This window comes from Corapipo altera, unplaced genomic scaffold (genome assembly GCF_003945725.1).
Source record: "Corapipo altera isolate COAL_440 unplaced genomic scaffold, ASM394572v1 22b, whole genome shotgun sequence".
NCBI classification, from domain to species: Eukaryota; Metazoa; Chordata; class Aves; order Passeriformes; family Pipridae; genus Corapipo; species Corapipo altera.
The window spans coordinates 10,517,394-10,535,278 of record NW_020884876.1 but is presented as its reverse complement, the minus strand read 5'-3'; positions in this window follow the sequence as shown (position 1 = coordinate 10,535,278).

Sequence of the window (17,885 nt, the reverse complement as noted above, 5' to 3'; positions counted from 1 at the left end):
CAGTATAATTAAAGCCAGCCATTAATCTACCTTGCATGAGTAGTAATATAAATGAAGATATGATACATGAACTCCAGATCAGTCTGCCACTGGATAGAACTTTGTCAGCCTGTCAGGTTCGTGGTGACCTTCTGCTGCTAGTGTACAGGCGCTATGTGTCATTTGTGTAAGCTCTGTTACTGCAGTGAAGGTACATGTAAGAAAGGGTTTCCTAAGTAAAGGGCTTTAGTGTACATCGAGATTGGGAGGTCTTGGTGGAAAAAAGCTGTGTCATCTCACCCCTTATGAAAACAGAAAAGTGGTTCATGAAGTATCATTTTAGCTGCAATAATAGCTTTGACAGAGAATGTTTCTTATGTAGGTTGGTCCGGAATCTTCCTAGCTGTTCACTGATTTCTGGGTGTTGTGGTTTTAATTAAATGAGAAAGATTTTTTTTTTAGTGATTTTTTTCATACCACCACATGAGTGGGAGCGTGAGTAACTGTCCTGCCCCCCGCCCCACCCTGTCTGAGCTGAATCGGGGAAAGATTGTCCCCAGTGTCTTGTGACCTGCTGGAAAGGTGGGTACCTGAAGGGAAGCATCCTAGAACTCAGGAGACAGGCGTTTAAAAAAAAGCATGCACCAGAACTCTTTCTCTCTTGGTACCTGGATATTTGCTTGCTGGAGCGCCGTGGACCTTTGGAGCTTCTTTCATGGGAACCAATCTGCCTCAGCTGCTGTTTTCTGTCTCAGCAACAGCCATTTTGCTCATTGGATTGGGACTGCCCCAGCCCCCAGCTGAGCTGTCCAGGTGTGACCAGTCACTGCTGATAGCCTGGAGATTCCCCTTTCAGGAGCTGCATGGAACACTGTCACTGTGTGGCCCAAGACTACTGGAGGGGGTAGCTAGGTAATATTTTCTGCTGTGATTTTTTTTTTGTTTGTTTGTTTGTTTTTATTTCTTTCTGGTGATGGCAAAAAGGCACAAAAAAAGAGTTAACAATGGTTCAGCTGGTATACCTTGTCCTGTTTCTCTACCTGTTTTGCTAGAAGAACATTTTAGGAACACTGGCTAATATCATGTTCTGTTCTGCTCACTGGCCCAAAGGCCTTATTATAGAAAGAATAGGAGTAGTATACACAAGGTAATAAATTAGGTAAACTAGACATTTGAATAAGATACAGAGGGCCCAGAGCCAGGATTTCGCAAGCTTGAAGAATTCAGTTCACCTAACTTGAAGAGGTCAAATTGAGGAAGAGATCTGTGGCGAAGGATGAAGGCTTGAGGAGAAGATCCTCACAGTAGAAGACTCTGCATACCTAAAAGGATTATAGAAAGACTCCACCCAGAGACTAGCCTACTTATTAATATGTAGTAGCCATGTATCTAAAGTGTATAAAATTACTTGCTTTTACACTTTCAAGCTGAGCAAGTTTGTCCAGTGAGAGCTGACTTACTCCCAATGTTGACTAAACAAATACCTTGCTGCTTATAGATGCAAAAGTCTCTGAGCAGTTAAATATTCCAAGGTTTTCTGGCATCACTGGTTTTAGCAAAATTGTTATTTTTCCTTCTTCATTCAAACTCCTTATAATTTCTATCTTGTCAGTATTAGGGGGAGAGAAATAAAAGAAAATGAGGGTTCATCTCGTTAGCAGTCTCACCTCCCAAACATATTGTCATTAAACCACAACACTGGGCAATACAAATTACTGTGTATCCCTATAACTACCCTATCTCTTTATGTTTTAAGGTCTTTGTCTAAGCTATGGTCTTCAATGACACACTTTTAAATAGTTCTTCAGTCTAGTACTGGTGTGGCAGCTTTGGGTCTACAGACTTCCTAATAATGTGCAGATGGTTCTCAGGAGGATTAACACACCTATGTTGCCTCTGTAGCTCAAATAGCAGGTGGCAACGTTCACTGAGAATATAAACTTCAAAGGGGGGTGATGGCCTTCTTCTGGGGCAGTTTTCTTTGTAATGAGTATACAAAGATGAACAAAACCAACCTCATCTCTTCACATTTGTCATTGAATACATATTTAATAGTGGCAACTTTCTTCATTATTATCAGAGAATTGTCCTTATTCATTACCTGAAAATGTGTAGCTAAAAACCTATGTTTCTGCTCCAGTGTACAGGAGTGAAAATATCTTCATTTAATGTATTTCAGTAACAACGTAAAGAGATTACCTTTTGAAGATTCTGTGGAACAAGAAGGCTTTCCTAGTTACTTGCCTTTATGTCTCTGATAGTCATGGAGTGTCTGTCACTCCATCTGCCAAGCCCCCAGTATCCAAGAAACAACACAAGTTTTAGACATAGATTTTATCTAATGAAAATTATTCAAGATAACATAATCTTAACTGATATGTTGCATAACAGGACTAAGAAAACTCAGCAAAAGTGAGAAAGGTGTTGAATTAACCACACACACACACACACACACACACACACACAAAGGCTATATACATCACACACGCTAAACAAGATGTGGATAGGTGAACTGAAATAAAATTATCAAGAAATTATTTCTATTGTGCAAGATTCCCATTTCTCTCTTGCTAACAAATTCAGAACTGAAATCTTCATATTATATGCAACAAAGTCATGTATTTGTGATGCTAGCCAAGCTCTTCTCTCATCTTTCAGCCAGTATTTCATCTGAGTTTATTGTACATCCTTACTTCAAAAAGACAGTGTGAAAGTAGAAGAAACATATTTACATAATAAATTTAAGGATTATGCTTAAAATTGTGGCTTGGTCCAAATAGCCTTATTATAAAGTTCTTTGAAAGTGATCAGCACAGAGAGATTTTAGGGACAATAATTGCAAATTTAAGCAGTGAAGGAAACATAATGCTTGAAAAACAATTGTGGAGAGGATAGAAGTCACTGTGACCTAGATTGAAAAATGAAATTTGTAGACAGCAGATGTTTCACGTGAAAGAAGACCCAGTTAACATTTTAAAATGCACAAATCTTACCTGACCCTGGAAAGAATTGAGCTAACCTACTGACTATTTTCTGTTATTTAAATAAATGTCAGATATATTACATTCAAGTAAAAATATCTACCTGCAGTCAGTAGAAATTTCCTTTTCAATCCTAAAAGATGCTTATGCTTGATTATGGATGGGTATGGGTAATTAAGGTAGTTATACAGTCCAAAACTCTTCAAACTATCAGTATTTTAAGTACTTTAATAAAATCTGAAATTTGAAGTACTACATAAAGTTATTCAGAATGAAAATATCTTTACATCACAACTGATGTTTACAATAAGGTTATTAAAAGGACATGCAAGTGATAATGAATCTTAATAGATCAACATAACACATTGGAATTTCTTATGCTGTCTTGAAAGATATATATGTTCATTGTTGCTCTTTTTATTAATAGAAACAGTAACAAAAAAAAAGTTACACTGACAATTTTTTTGAACACAGGCCAAATAAGTTTAAAATTACCCTAAAGAAAACAAGGCTTAGCAAAAATAAAATAATTAAACATGCTCATTACTGACTTAGGGCTCATAATTAAGCTTCTTTGTATCTGGCTTAAGGCTTGTAGTTAAGCATACTCATAGCTGCCTTTTATGCCAGAGGAAATAGGATTCTTAGAAAACCTTAATGGTTCAGTCACACCAGGGTGCTTAAGGGCTGGCTCCTAATTTAAAATTGACTGTTTTTTAAAAGAGGCTGAGCTGTCTTTGGCCTTGCTGACCTGCATGGAGCTGTGAGAAAGCTCTCTGTGCATGGCTGAGGATTGCTGGGTCGGAACAGACCCCTCCACAGGCCAGTCCAGGTGCAGGAGCTGCCATCCTGACTTCTCTCTGAATCTTCCTTCCTGCTTGTCTCAGAGCTTTCTCATGCCCCTTCAGACAAAACCTGGAAAGCTGGAGTAAGTTACAGATCAGGCATCAATCTGGCCCCAAAAATAAAGAACTAAGATCAACATTTTCCAGGGAAACTGGCCAAGAGATCCACATAGATTACCTAACTCCTCAAAACAGTGAAACATCCCACATTCAGGTATTTGGCTGAATACCCAACTGCTTGTAAATGTGCTGTACACTATTTAAGTATCAGCGTTACAGACTGTCATCTCTGTTTCCCAAAGGTTGGTTTTTCAAACGTCTGGCACTTGGATGCCCTTAGCTATCATGGCAGCGAGTGTTCTGTAAGCACAGATACAGAAGAAGTTATCAGTTATATTTCCACCTTTAACTGCTGTATTCTCAGTTCTTCTATTTTGCCTCTATGAGTCACTTCATAACCAGATTTGTTTATGTTAATTTTTACAGCTATTTTAATAAATATAGGAAAAAACCCACTGTAACTGTCACTAATTTTGTCCTATACATGGAATAATAGTTATTTGTCTAGTAAAAAAGCACTGCCATATTTTAAAGAACCCTCCAGAGCATATTTGTGCCAAATATTTATTTCTGACAAATGTAAATGTGTCATCCATGCTGTTTAGTCTTGTAACTTTACAGCCTGCTTCATTTTGTATATATCCCCGCTGATCACACCTACTGCATCTGCTTTACTAAACTAATATAATAAAAAAATATTATCCAAACTATTCATCTGGTCTTCTTTTCTTTACTCCTTCCCTCTTCAGCAGGATTGATAGCTCTAACCAGTAAATTCAAATGTATATTCTACAGCTTATTGCTGTGAGAACAGGGACGCTATTGAACACACTCCAAGGTGTTTAATATGCGCCTTGGAATTAAGATTTCAATCACTGAGGGGGTATACAAGAAGCATGAATTTACAAAATGTTAGAGGCCTAATTAGATGGAGGGGTATTTTGAAACCCCTTTTCAGATGCATCAAAGTATTAGATGGTTTTTGACAGGGTGACTTCTATATTGCAACTCTCATGAAATGCCAAATCTCATTCTCCATGCCCATGCACAAAATTTTCAAACATTCGTGGGGGAAGACATTTTTTGGGGTGAGAAATAAGTGTAATTTCTGCAGTGCAAGTGTTAAGAGATAGGATCACTCAGGATTGCACTGGGGAAGGGCCTTTTAAACCCCTCCAGCAAACTTCTGCATTATATCCTCAGGAAAAAGATGAAATCCTGCTCTTTTTCCCCCTCTACCCTTTTTCAGAGGGATATTTCTTTGAAATCTCTGTATGAAGAGTAGAGCAAAAAAAAAAAAAAAGAAAAGAGACAAGAAACCTTATCTTAAACATAAGAAAAATTGTATTGACTTTGAAAATGGAGAAGAGTATAATCCAGAGGAGCAAACAGCAGACTTGAGAAAATACCAAATGCTCTCTCCCCTAATGAATATACACATACAAAGCAATCAAACAAAAATGAGATTGTGTAGCTAATAAAATCAAACAGACCAGGCTATCTAGAGCCATTTCCAGATGGCAGCTGAGAGTTCCCCATCACTTCTGAATGCCTACTGGTGAATGTGTACCAATACTTGAACTCTTGTGGGAAGCGATTTAATTTATCTCCAAATCATCTGTCTAACTCCCTGGTGGCTGTTTACCTTGTATCAGTATGTTTCTCTTATCATTACAGGATTCCTCTCTTTTTTGAGTACTTTTTCCTATGTTTCCTCTTTCTTTGCAGATTGTTTATCTCCAGTTTTCTCACTCTAGGGGAAGATGTGCATAATTTGTTTGTCAATAATAAATAATGAACACATTTTATTATGTGTTACTAATGTTTCTGTGTAAAAATCTTATAGAGCTGCAAATGCTCTGAATGTGTATAAATACCAGTGGCACCTGGCATATATATTTTTATTCACTTTCCTTTTTCATTTTATACTTCCATATTGATATCTTTTTCTTTCTTCAGTTATAAGTAAATAGTGCATATATATATATATATATATATAATTCAGTTCATAAATTGGTTGGGTGGTTTGAACTTTTTCTGGGCAGAGACAAGACATTTCTAGTTACTTCAAAACATCAAGGAACGGCTACGACTTTTGCCTTTAACATCAGATCTCAGTCATTTTATATATTTTAGCATTTTACTCTGTCCCTAACTCTCAACCTGAAAAAAATAATCTTGGTTCCTCTCTTCAAGGGTGCACTGAATAACTTCTACTTTCTTCCCTTTGAAGTCTGCCTTCAGTGATGGCTTGAACTTGCCTGATCTGTCTGTATTAAGTAGTCTTATGGGATCAACCTGTTACTTTTGCTCACTTATGATAGTGCCTTGCTTTCACTTATGATATTCTTGAGGTAGTTGAACAGATTACACTGTAAGTCTGTGAGTAATTCACAGCTCTCTTTCTGCCGAGGTCCTGTGACACACACAGATCAAACATGAGTATATGGAGGCTTCTTCTGGTTGGTAGAGCAGCAAAATTTATAAAAGTGAGACTGATACATTGTCAAACAAAAGCAAAGATACCAGACACTGTCCCATGCGCTTTAGCATGAAGGTTGTAATGGTGTAAAATACCAGAGTCATCAATTATGTGATTCTGTACTAAGAACAGGAGAATCCTTCTGAAAATGTGCCAAGCACAGTCTTTTGATGTCTTACTCTTTGACTACCCAATTGCTTTGTAGGTTAAAAACCTGTTTGGATTTATGATATATGTATGCACAGGAATTTTATCTCCATTTGCCCTTGTTTCAGCACTGACCTTGTCTTTAATGTTAGTATTTGATGTTCTCTTCTTGATGCACAAAGACAAATCTGTCATCTCCTTTTTGTTCTACATTTTGGGTTACTGGACAAGCACAGTCTCATAGTGTGCCTTAGTGATACAGGCCATACAGCCCCTTAATCATTCTTATGTGTCTGTACTGATTCCAATCCGAATACATCTTTTGTGGTAATGGCTCTGCACAGTGTTCCATTGAACTCTTACTGGTTTTCTGCACAATAGACTGAAGATTTCCTAGGTTTACCTGAAAACAGCTTGATGGCTGCGTTTTAAACTTTCATTACCTTTTCACAGGCACTGCACTGATGAATTATATACATAATGAGATCAAAACAAGGACCAATTTATTTTATTCAGTCTTCCCAGTTCCCTATCTCCAGGCTCATTGCAGAAATCAGCATTATTTTATCCTCCCAGTGTGAAGCCTTACATTCTGACTATTTCTGCGCTATTTTCTTCTATTCTCCTATCCTGTACCTTTCACCCCAGTTTTATTTCAGCTTTAAGGTGATGTTTATGTTCTTTCTGTACAGTCTATCCTCTGTTCATAATACATCTCTACTTCATTCTGTCAACAGATTTTTTAGGACACATCTATATTTTACCAGAAAAATCTGACTTCTCTCCTAGCTCTTGATTTCAGTAGGATCTTTTCAGATTATTTACTTACGCATTTTGCATTATCTCTGAATAGAAATTCATTGCTTGTCAATGACCTGTCTGGTATAAAATGGTTGTTCTACTCAAAGGGAACTTTGCATTGAAGGACTGCATTAATGACACACTACAGGCAATGATAAACCCATTTCAGGTTTGTTGGGAACTTCCTTAGGTCCAAGTCATTCATTACTTGAGTCTGTGCCGGTATGACAGCTGGGTCTCGCTGGTGTTTAAGCACCTATGAAAGGGACAGCTCTCCATGATATGCCAACAGCCATTCCCTCATGTGACCTTAGCACTTAAACCAGCAACTGTAGTTCATTTGTGTGGGTGAAGAATTAAGATCTGGTTCAGTCATTTCCTTCTGACTCATGGAGGGTTCTGGCTGGGATATTGCTTCTCTAGGGCTCTGAATTCCTGCTTGTGTTTCTTCTTGTCCATGTTAGAGAGTGGCATAAGGAAGTTATTTTGGATCAACTCTTATTTTTGGATCACAACTCTTTTGTGATCTTAGGCAGGTTTACAACAGAAATAAAACCATTTTACTTTATGTATTAGGGATACTGTAACAATAAATTCACTCCTGTGCATGTGAGGAAGTAGGAAAAAATAAACTGTCACATATTTTATCATTTTTAATCTTTAGTCTTTGTGTAGTCATAGAGAGTAGAAGTGTATTTTGATTGGTTGTTCCAAGTCCAAATTCTGTAGGGCTTCAAGAATTTTGGGTTGGACAGAGGCCTGGAGTGGTTGTGTGTGGATACTGTCATGACTGACACCCAAAGAATTACTTAAAGAGGCTGCAATTTGTAACAGAGAGCTAGAACTTGTTTCAGTTAGAAAACCTGCAAAGTGCTTTTTCAACCAGGTTAGATGTTTTCTTTTCCTCCTTCTGTGTTTCAGAGAAAGTTGCAGGGAGAAGTTGTAAACAGCTCTCTGTCTCTGTGGCATGCAGAAAGATAACATGTTTGCAGAATATACAAGGCCTCCTTCCGTCAGAGAGGATGGGGGAGGAGAAAGAGAAGATAAAAGAAACCTTGGAGAAGGTGGGGGGTTGCCTTTTGCCCCTGAAAGGTCTGATGTGCTACATTGTAAAAAAGTCATCCTTGCATCTGAAATAAACCTTTTTTTTTAATCCTTCCACTGCCTTGGTATTCTTGGGAAGAATATCTGTGTATGTTTACCTTACATATTCATTTGGAACCTCTCTAATCTGAGCCTTCTTGCGGTTGTAAGAAGAATGTGTAATGAGTTTAGCTGTCTTTAAAGGCAACTGTATCTGGAAATTAACCTCTTTTTTCTGAGATGCCCTGTTAAGTTTGCATCTTTATTAGATTTTTTTACAAACACATCAACAAAAAAAGAAATTACTCTTAAAAATAAATCCATATATTGGTGCAAAAGCAGTATCAAAAGTCAAACTAAGAGCTTGAATATGAACACCAGAGAGCCTGCTGCTTAACAGGGTGTGACAGCTAATCATATTTATAAGAATTAAACAACAGAATGCAAATGAAAGTAGCAGGAATCTGTCAGGCTTTCACAAATTAAAATCTGGTTCACACAGAAATGTTTTTCAATGCCTGCTTTCGAAATTCCTGTTGTCTGGTGACCTAAATTAAGCCCTGAGCTAATTCTCTGGCATTAACACTTTTCCACTTTCTTCTATCAGATCTTCACCAGCTAGGACAAGAGGTGAATTACAGTGTTACTGGACATCATACACAACAGCAGTTGGATCATGGCCACAAACTTTTATATTTTTAAGCAGTTGCATATCCAGCTGCAGGATTGAAATTGCATCTTGAGGTACTCATTGTTCTTTGCTCAAAATCCAACACGTTACAGTTTCTTAGTAGTGGTTTGTTTTCCTACTCTGACAGCACAAGCTCTATTAATAATCTGTGTTCATACAGCCACTGGCAAGTCAGGAAAGTAAGTGATGTGGTGGCACAGTAGAAACAAGAGCTTTTAATCACAGAAACAGTGTTGTCTGGGGGGAAAAAGAGAAATTCAGTGCTAGATGTGCAGAGGAAGTAGAGAGAGACCAGAGTAAGCTCATGGAGAGTTTTATAATCAAGAAGTTCATTTTGCACTGGGTTCTGAAATTAATGAGCAGCCAGTGGAGTTGTCTAACAATGGGGGTGATACGACTTAGTGTCCGGGGATCATAGAAGTTATTCTGAGTCCAGACATATTGAATTGTTCATTGTTTTCTCCCACTGAACAGTCTTATAATTCAAGTACTTAATCATAAAGAATAATCAAGTTCTCTCTCACTGACTTTGGCTTTTCCACCCTTCTCAGCTGGCTGATCATGGCTCAAATAATCAGACTCATCTCATCTCTCAGACGTACAGACCTGATGGTTCCCCTCTCCCTCTGTGCCTGCCTTCTCTTTTGTACTATAGTTCTATTTTCTCCTTCATATTCCATAGCTGTTATTTGCTGACTTTTTTTCACAGGTTTCTCATAGTGATGGCATTGCTTACAGCAATATAATCAGGAAGACAGCATTCTTTTCCACCCCATCCCATGCTGTTGCTCTCTTACACTGTTCTATCCTCTTTACTCTTTTGCATCTTGAGATGCTTTTTCATTTGTAACTTTTTAGCTAGAGACAACATCTGAAGTTCAAATATCAGGACATTACAGATTTCACTAATCACACTTAACGTTTACGACCTTGTGTTTTTTTACAGAATGCATTTCCAAGCCACATCCCTTGTCATGGCATCCTATTGACTTGACTGAAATTCTGCCTTATGCAATCAAATCAGATTTCCTTGCAGGATAATCACTAAGAGTTTTGGTCTCTTTCACTTAATCTGAGTTGTAACATTAAAAATAGAGTGTATAACAATATAGAATTGCACTTATCAGCTGGTAGTGCTACCTGATTGTGAGACTCTGATACATAAAAGCATTTAACACTGACTATGGCAAACTGAGATATAAGTGGATAATAGTCATGATAGAGAACTACTAAAAGTATCTTGGAACAAGTAACTTCAAATTTCACTTTTTAAAGTCTAATTATTTTTCACAGTAGCCAATCAAATGCAAGATATTGAGATATTCAAATAATTGTTTTCCTAAAGACAAAAGAAAACTGAGATAATCAAAAACATTTCAGAAGGCTTAGCAAGATATCAGTTAAATAGATATATCAATAGAAGTAGAAGGTCATCTCTTTGGAGTTAAGGGGAAAAAAAAGTATTCTGGTCCCACTGAGCTTTAAAAATGATAAATCATTGGCACAAGGAAGGGGTTTTTAAATTAAATTTTCTTTTCAACCTAAGGCTTTTTTCATTTATACTATCTAGCCCCAAGAAAGGGTCTTAATTATTTTTGATTTATTTCCTTCATTCCTGAGAAAGGTCTTTCAGCTTTTCTTTATTATTATTGTTTCAGTTTTTCTTCTTCTTCTTGTAAGCATATCTATGATTTCTAGCTCTTATTTTTACTGCTAAGTTTTCATGTTTTCTTTTCCTCTGAGGTGAAATACTCTGGCAAAAGCCTTCAGGTCTTAAAAAAAACAATTTACTTTCACAAAGGTAATGCAAGGTTTGAGTCTTTCAATTTTAATTTCAATTTGTTCATGTATTTCCCCATAAATTCTGGTGTGAGATTATAAATCAGATATCCTATCCCATCTTCTAAAGTAAAAAATTTCCTGTGCATCGGTATGGCCTCTTTTTCCTCTCAGTTGATATTTTTAGGTAAAATATTTTATACAAGCTTAGTAACTTTTTAGTGATAAAATGGGTTTTAATCAACTGTTTTCCCTTCTGTATGAGAAATAGTTGTGTTTTCCTTTAATTATGTGTATAAATGGAAAAAAATACCCTGAAACACTTTCAGGATAATTATAGGAAAATGTGCCTGCCCAGCACAGCTCAGCAATTAAAGCATTCTCCAGGATTGCAAAATCCTCAGTTAGCATAAGTTGAACCTTTCTCCATTCAGATCCAGTAAGCTGTGGCTGTTGGTATATAACAGAGAAAGGCTGCTGTTTTCCAGAAGTTCTGTTGATTTTTATGGGGACCCTTCCAGGCTGGAGACACCCTGCCTGGCGAGGAGATCCTCTTGGGCTGTGGGGCGAACAGTACATGGGGCTGCCCTGTCTGAGCCAGACCAGGTAGTTCTACCAAAATGCAGAATTTTGATTCTGAGTTCCTTGCAAGATAAAAGAAAGCACTGAGAGAATTTAGGGTCTCTCAGAGTTTACAGAGTGGGACCTTTTAGTATCCTCATCTTAGCCTTCTCTTCTGTAGTGCTTCTCTTCCACCTAAGTCCTGCTGAAAATACCCAGATACATTTTTTTTAATTGAACTGCTGGTCCCATGCTCGTAAGATGAAGGAAGTGACAACTTTCTAGCAAATGAATTTAAATATATATAGAAGTCAAACATATTAAAGACTTATTTAGATATTACAGCGACAAGAGCTCTATAAATACCTGAATAAATACTTGGATGGATTTTTCACCTGCTTGGTATCCACGTATTTTCCCTGTGAGTAATATTTCTAGCGAGGTGAGTTATATCTCTCATGCTGCCAGTGCCAGCACCTCATGCTGAAAGTTACTGCAGTCAAGAGTGATATTGCATTTTGGAAAATCTTTTACAAAACCTTTGTGATTCCCTCAGATTTTTTTTGTGGAAATGAGCACCAGATAGTCATAAAAGCAAAAAAATATCTGTTTGTGCCTGTCATTAAACAACACATTGAAAACAATTCTGCTCAACTCTGAGTTGGTTAGAAGCTTGATTAGGGACTCTGTATCCAGAAATGAAGCTGCAGATTAAAAAAAACCAAAACAACAAAAAACAAACAAACAAACAAACAAAAAAACAACACCCAAAAAACCAAGAAAGCATTTGCAATTGTTTTGTGGAGTTACACTTGAGGGTTGGGACCATCAACACGCTGGTTCACTCTTTGATAAAATATCAACAATAGTTTGGCTCCCCACTGTACTGCCCATGCTAGCTGCAGCTCGTGTGTAAACACTCAGTAGTTACTTTCCACCCAAACCATCAGGTACACAAGCTTACCTACAAAGGAACTTGAGAAATTCATGTTTAAATTAGAATGTGTAAAGTCTATAGGTCAAAATTAACCACAGAATTCAACCTAGCAGTAACAGTAAGAACGTATACATCTCATGAATTTTTTTTTTGTTTCAATGAAAACCAATTCACTTTATCTACAGAAACCTATGGTCATAGCCAGTTAAGTACTTTGTGTGTATCAAACACTGTAATGTGACTTTCTTCCAATGGTGGCATTTTTTAATTGGAACAAATGCAAAATGGAAATAATGGCTTTGCTATATGTCCTTGCAAGATCAAAAGAAAGTTTTCTTTGATGCAACTGAATATTTAGTTTCTATATTAACATTTTAAATGTTATAAGATGTATTTTTATATAAAATATGAATTTAATACAGAAAACTTACCCAGAAAGGAAAATATAATTCCTTTCATATATTTCAGTGCTATAAAATAAATGCTAACAACCGAAGCTGTATTTTTCCTAGAGAAGTTTATTTGTTTATTTCTGCTTATTTTAAAGCAAAAATTTAAGTTTAAAATCTTAAATTATTTAAATCTATGAAACTATTTTATGGTTCATGATTACAAGAAAAATTTTTGAAGTAGAAGCCTGGTAAAGCAATGCTGCACATTTTGATTCCCATTGCATATCAAAGATCTCAGTTAAGGCAAAATATATATTGGCTTTGCTGAAAAGAGCTGTAATCTAGAAGAAGGTTATGCAGAAGATAAACCCAGCAGCAGAACTGATATGGGAAAGGTCAGTATCCAGTTACTGGTCTTCACAGGAAATCAGAAAATATTTTGCAGCTCTGTCAGTGCCTAAAAAAGCAAAGGAGCAAAAAAGGTAAAATTAAACACAGGAGAGCAACTTTTTGCCATGTTTTCAAAATGCCTGAAAATAGATTGAAAATTTCAAATCCAAGGCCTGAAGTTGACTTCAGGTTTTATGAATTTGTGTTTAAGAATGTTTTGATAAATGTTGTTCAAGAAAAAAGGTCATAACCATGTATGCTGTAATACTACTGCAACAATAGTGAGAAGTAAAGACAGCAAAATAAAATGCTAACACACCTGAGACTGCTATAAAAATTTAATCATTGTTGTAACTGGACAGATTTATATCAAGGTGGGATTGGGAGTTTGAATTTTAGTACAAGGAGGGGACTTGGGGGAGGGGGGGTGTTTGTTGTTTTGTTTTTTTTTTGGAAAAATGTTTAATAAAGTGAGTTTTATACTAGGATAATTTACAGTTTGCATGTCTGTTGTGACACAAAGCAAGGAAAAGCCAGAGAAGAGTATGTAATCTTCTGTGTAGGATGTAAAGACCACGAATTCCAGCAGTCTCTGACCATAGTCTTGGTACTTCCATATCCATTCTTATCTCCCTCTGTAACAGGATTAAAAATTCACCAATTACTAATTCACCCCTTACCAGTGCAGCTGAGTTGTCAAAGGTGATTTTCACTGTGGAATAATTGCATTTCTGTAATAAATTTAGAAAAAAGGTAAAAGCTATGAAATTGTGTATGTTCTGCAAGCCAAGGCAAAGTCAGTGAAATTGTTCTTTTGTGTGAAAACAGGGTTAATTCAAGAAATACTTTTGCCAGTTTTATAGACATTTTTTTCACTCTGATGTATTAATTTTTAGTGATCCAAGGAGGAAGAGGAGAAACATATTACCATGATGACTTTTCTTGCTTTCTGTTCAACCTTCTGTATATTTCCAATGTAACCCTTTAAATTTCAACGTAGAGGAAGGACTAAATTCAGAGCTCAGGGTTTCCAGGGCAAGAATCCTCATACCTCCACCTAGAAAAAAGGGTGTGGATAGGCTGAGGCTTGCAAAATCTTTGCATGAAAATAAATGAGCATGAGGCACTGAAGTAAAAACTCTTCAGTTTAGTAGGGAAAGACTCTGCTTTTACATAGGTAAAAGAGATTATATTAATGAGACATGTTTACTCTGGAGAAGAGAAGGCTTAGAGGCAACCTTATCACTCTCTTCAACTACTTGAAGGGGGGTTATAGCCAGGTGTGGGTTGATCTCTTCTCCCAAGCAACCAACAATAGGACAAGGGGAAATAGGCTCAAGTTCTGCCAGGGGAGGTTTAGGTTAGATGTTAGGAAGAAATTCTTTACAGAGAGGGTTATCAGACATTGGAACGGCCTACCCAGAGAGGTGGTGGATTCACCATCCCTGGAGGTTTTTAAAAAGAGATGGGACGTGGCCCTTAGTGCCATGATATAGTAATTGGAGTTGGATCAGGGGTTGGACTTGATGATCTTGGAGGTCTTTTCCAACCCAATCTATTCTATGATTCTATGCTTCTATGATCTACACCCATTTTAAATTTCATACCAGTCTAACTGTCAATGCAAAGCTACTAGTTTACTCTTAGGATCTAGTGACATAAATGCTGCTATTTGTCAAAAATAGGTGTAAAAATGGGAGGTAATACATCAGAGAAAAGGGCTTTGGATGGTCTAAATGCTCTTGTCTCTCTTTCATCTCAGAGTACCATATAAGCAGTGTAAACACAGCATCCAGAACTGTTTTGTAACAGGCAGCAAATAACACAGTAAAATTTTTTAATAATGAGATTGAAAGGAAGAGAAATATACACAGAAAGTAAAGTTTATATCCTTGCAGATGCTGGAACCTGACTTTTGTGCAGCATTGGATGGAATCCAGGTGGACAGCCGCAGTGTGATGTGTAGGTCCTTTCTATGGAAAGGTTCACCCTCCTCCCCATACTGTTGCTCTTTATAGCTAACGTAGCAAGCACAACTATATATCTTGTCTGGAGATGTAGAGATTTTGTTTCTTAATGCCCACCAGAGGATATCCATCTGCGAGTATCTAACAACTGTTTCCAGGAATGGCATATATCCAGGATATTTCCGCACATTCCCTCACACTGGTGTATATATATATGGTATATAACAGTATATATGGTATATAACTATATATATATGTATGGGATTATACTCTGTTCATTCATGCTAACACATGGGCTTGTTAAGTGCCTAGTAGAGCAGACATGGGTTGTTCAAGATCACTAACTCCTGAAATGCAAATGCAATGTTTTCTGCCTCCCAATACAGAGGATCAGATCTATGAAATAGAAAAATTCATAGGCAAATCAAATACAGCTGTCAGGTAGGTAAACTCATGTTATGACAGCTGGATATTGATCAAAATGGTATGGAAAAGGCTGGACAGAAGTCAGGAAAATACTAGGGTAATCAAAAGGTAGATATTTAGGGTATTCTGCTCTGAGCTCACCCTTAGGTTATGCAGCCAAACATACATAATTCATCCCATGTGGACGGATTTAACCTAAAGTAAGAAAATATCATAAGACATTAAGGCTAGTGGATAAAGAAGATAAGAACCAGCTACAGGTAAGCAAGTTCTTGTTTTAGAAGAAAATATATAAACAGAATCCCTGCCACATTTTAGCATTTGAACTACAACCAAAGACACAGACCCACTGAACCTATAAAGCTATCTGTATTGAATTACCTTTGGCCTCATCTGATTACAATTTGCAATGGTAAATCTTGCCTTGATATAACTGGCAGTTGGAATATGATAGTAAATTTCCCTCGAACCTAAACTGTAGTTTTGGTTCCTGGGGACATTTTGTAAACCTTAAACTTGGCCATGTTGTCAAGATGATACTTTCTTAATTCAGGAGAACTAAATGGACTCAGAAAGGTCAAAAGTAGTATCACCACTTCTTTAGTATGTAATATTAAGCAGTTAAACACTATTCAAGATTTTGATTTGGGACCTCTGTACTTGCTCCCATGGAAGACATAAGGAATTAAGCCCAGATACAAAATTAAGAAATGTAATGTGCAGTGTGAAAAGGAGGAGGGGAAAAGAAAATGTGGGGATTATGCAAAGCAAATGTAATCAAAGCCTGTTTGCCATAGAGGAGTTAGTTGGTAAATTTCTATCTTTCCTAAACAGGACATATGAGCAAGAAAGAAGTAGTTAATTTTAACCCTGAAACAACCTCTGAGCACAGCAGTTTCTTTTCTAATTCTGACAACACGGACAGCCAGAAAGACAAGTGTATGCAGTATAATAAATTGTGAGAAAAATGTACCTGTAAACATCAGAATTTAAGACAGTTTATCAGTTACAGGGGTATAATTAGAACTGGCAATCTGCCTCCCACAGCTATTCCCCTAGGACCTGATGTACTTTTGTTATCTCAGGTGGTTTTTTGACTGGCTTGGTTAGTCCTTCTTCAACTCATCATTCTCAGGCATTGCAGAGGTAGACTGTCTCTCTGTCCATATGCAGGAGTAATTCAGAACACAAAAGTAAAAATGTGAAAATGGCAGACAGAAGAAAACAAGTACAGAGGAGAGTCACAGAATAAGGGATCAAGTGGGAGGTAATCCTTGCTGGTTTGGTAGAAAAGGTGAAAAGCATTCCATTGCTCTATACATCCTGATAGCCAAAAAACCCCTATACAGGTGTTTTATTTGCAAACAAAGTAACAGCAAATTCACTTTCTCCATGAGATTGTCCAGGAGCCATTTAACTTGGTTTGGCCTCAAAAGGATAGATGGGTAGAATGCATCATTTTCTCATTCTCTGCTCACTAAGCTTAATTTTTAAAACGGGGTTCTGGTCTATTACTTTCTACTGTACCTAAGATGATCTCAATCTACATGATAACAGTAAGTCGCACACTTGGCATCAAATTGTCTTGTATTTTTGATATTTGTGCCAATATTCATTTCTTTGCAAGCTATTGTAAAATTTATAAAAGTTTTACCTGCTTCCTAGAGGCAGGTTAACATTACTAACTTTTTAATCCTGATAACTAGAAGAGTAGTAGGATATTAGAGTATAATTACTTGAATAGGCATGTTTGATTGGGTAGGTTGTGGTCTCACTATTGAAGCATCATGTGTAAGAACTGGATGAAATGAAGTTATACTTAACTTGATGACTTGCATTCAGAAGTCTGAATTACATATCCTCAGGCAAAGAAAGGTGGAAAACAATTCTGCCAATCCATTTTTTGCCACATAGTTATTTTTCCTTATATCCACATTGGGAATCAAGCTAAGAGTCTCTGGAGAACCAAGAAAAATGTTATTCTTTCTCTTGCTCAAGCTCAGAAATTGCTTGGCCTGGTGAGTGACATATTATACAAGTTTCAATTAACATAACATATAAATGAGTACATCTTTCTGTCTTAATATCTGTATTTTCTGAAAAAAAAAAAAAAAGGATATCTGCTTCAAGTATTATAGTGTTTCTGTCCTTTCTGAAACTGTTTTGGTGGCCTAGCAGACTCTTTTACCTGAACACATAAATTGTGATATGTTAAAATTTTGTGTGGTCTTCAGTGAAAAGTGATTTAAAACCTACAAATGCGATAAAAAAGTAGTTCTAGGTAATTATTTAATTTTAATTTTGGAGATATTCGTCCTGCCTCTGTGAAACGAAGGAAGGAATCCAAAAAGTTTTATATTTGGT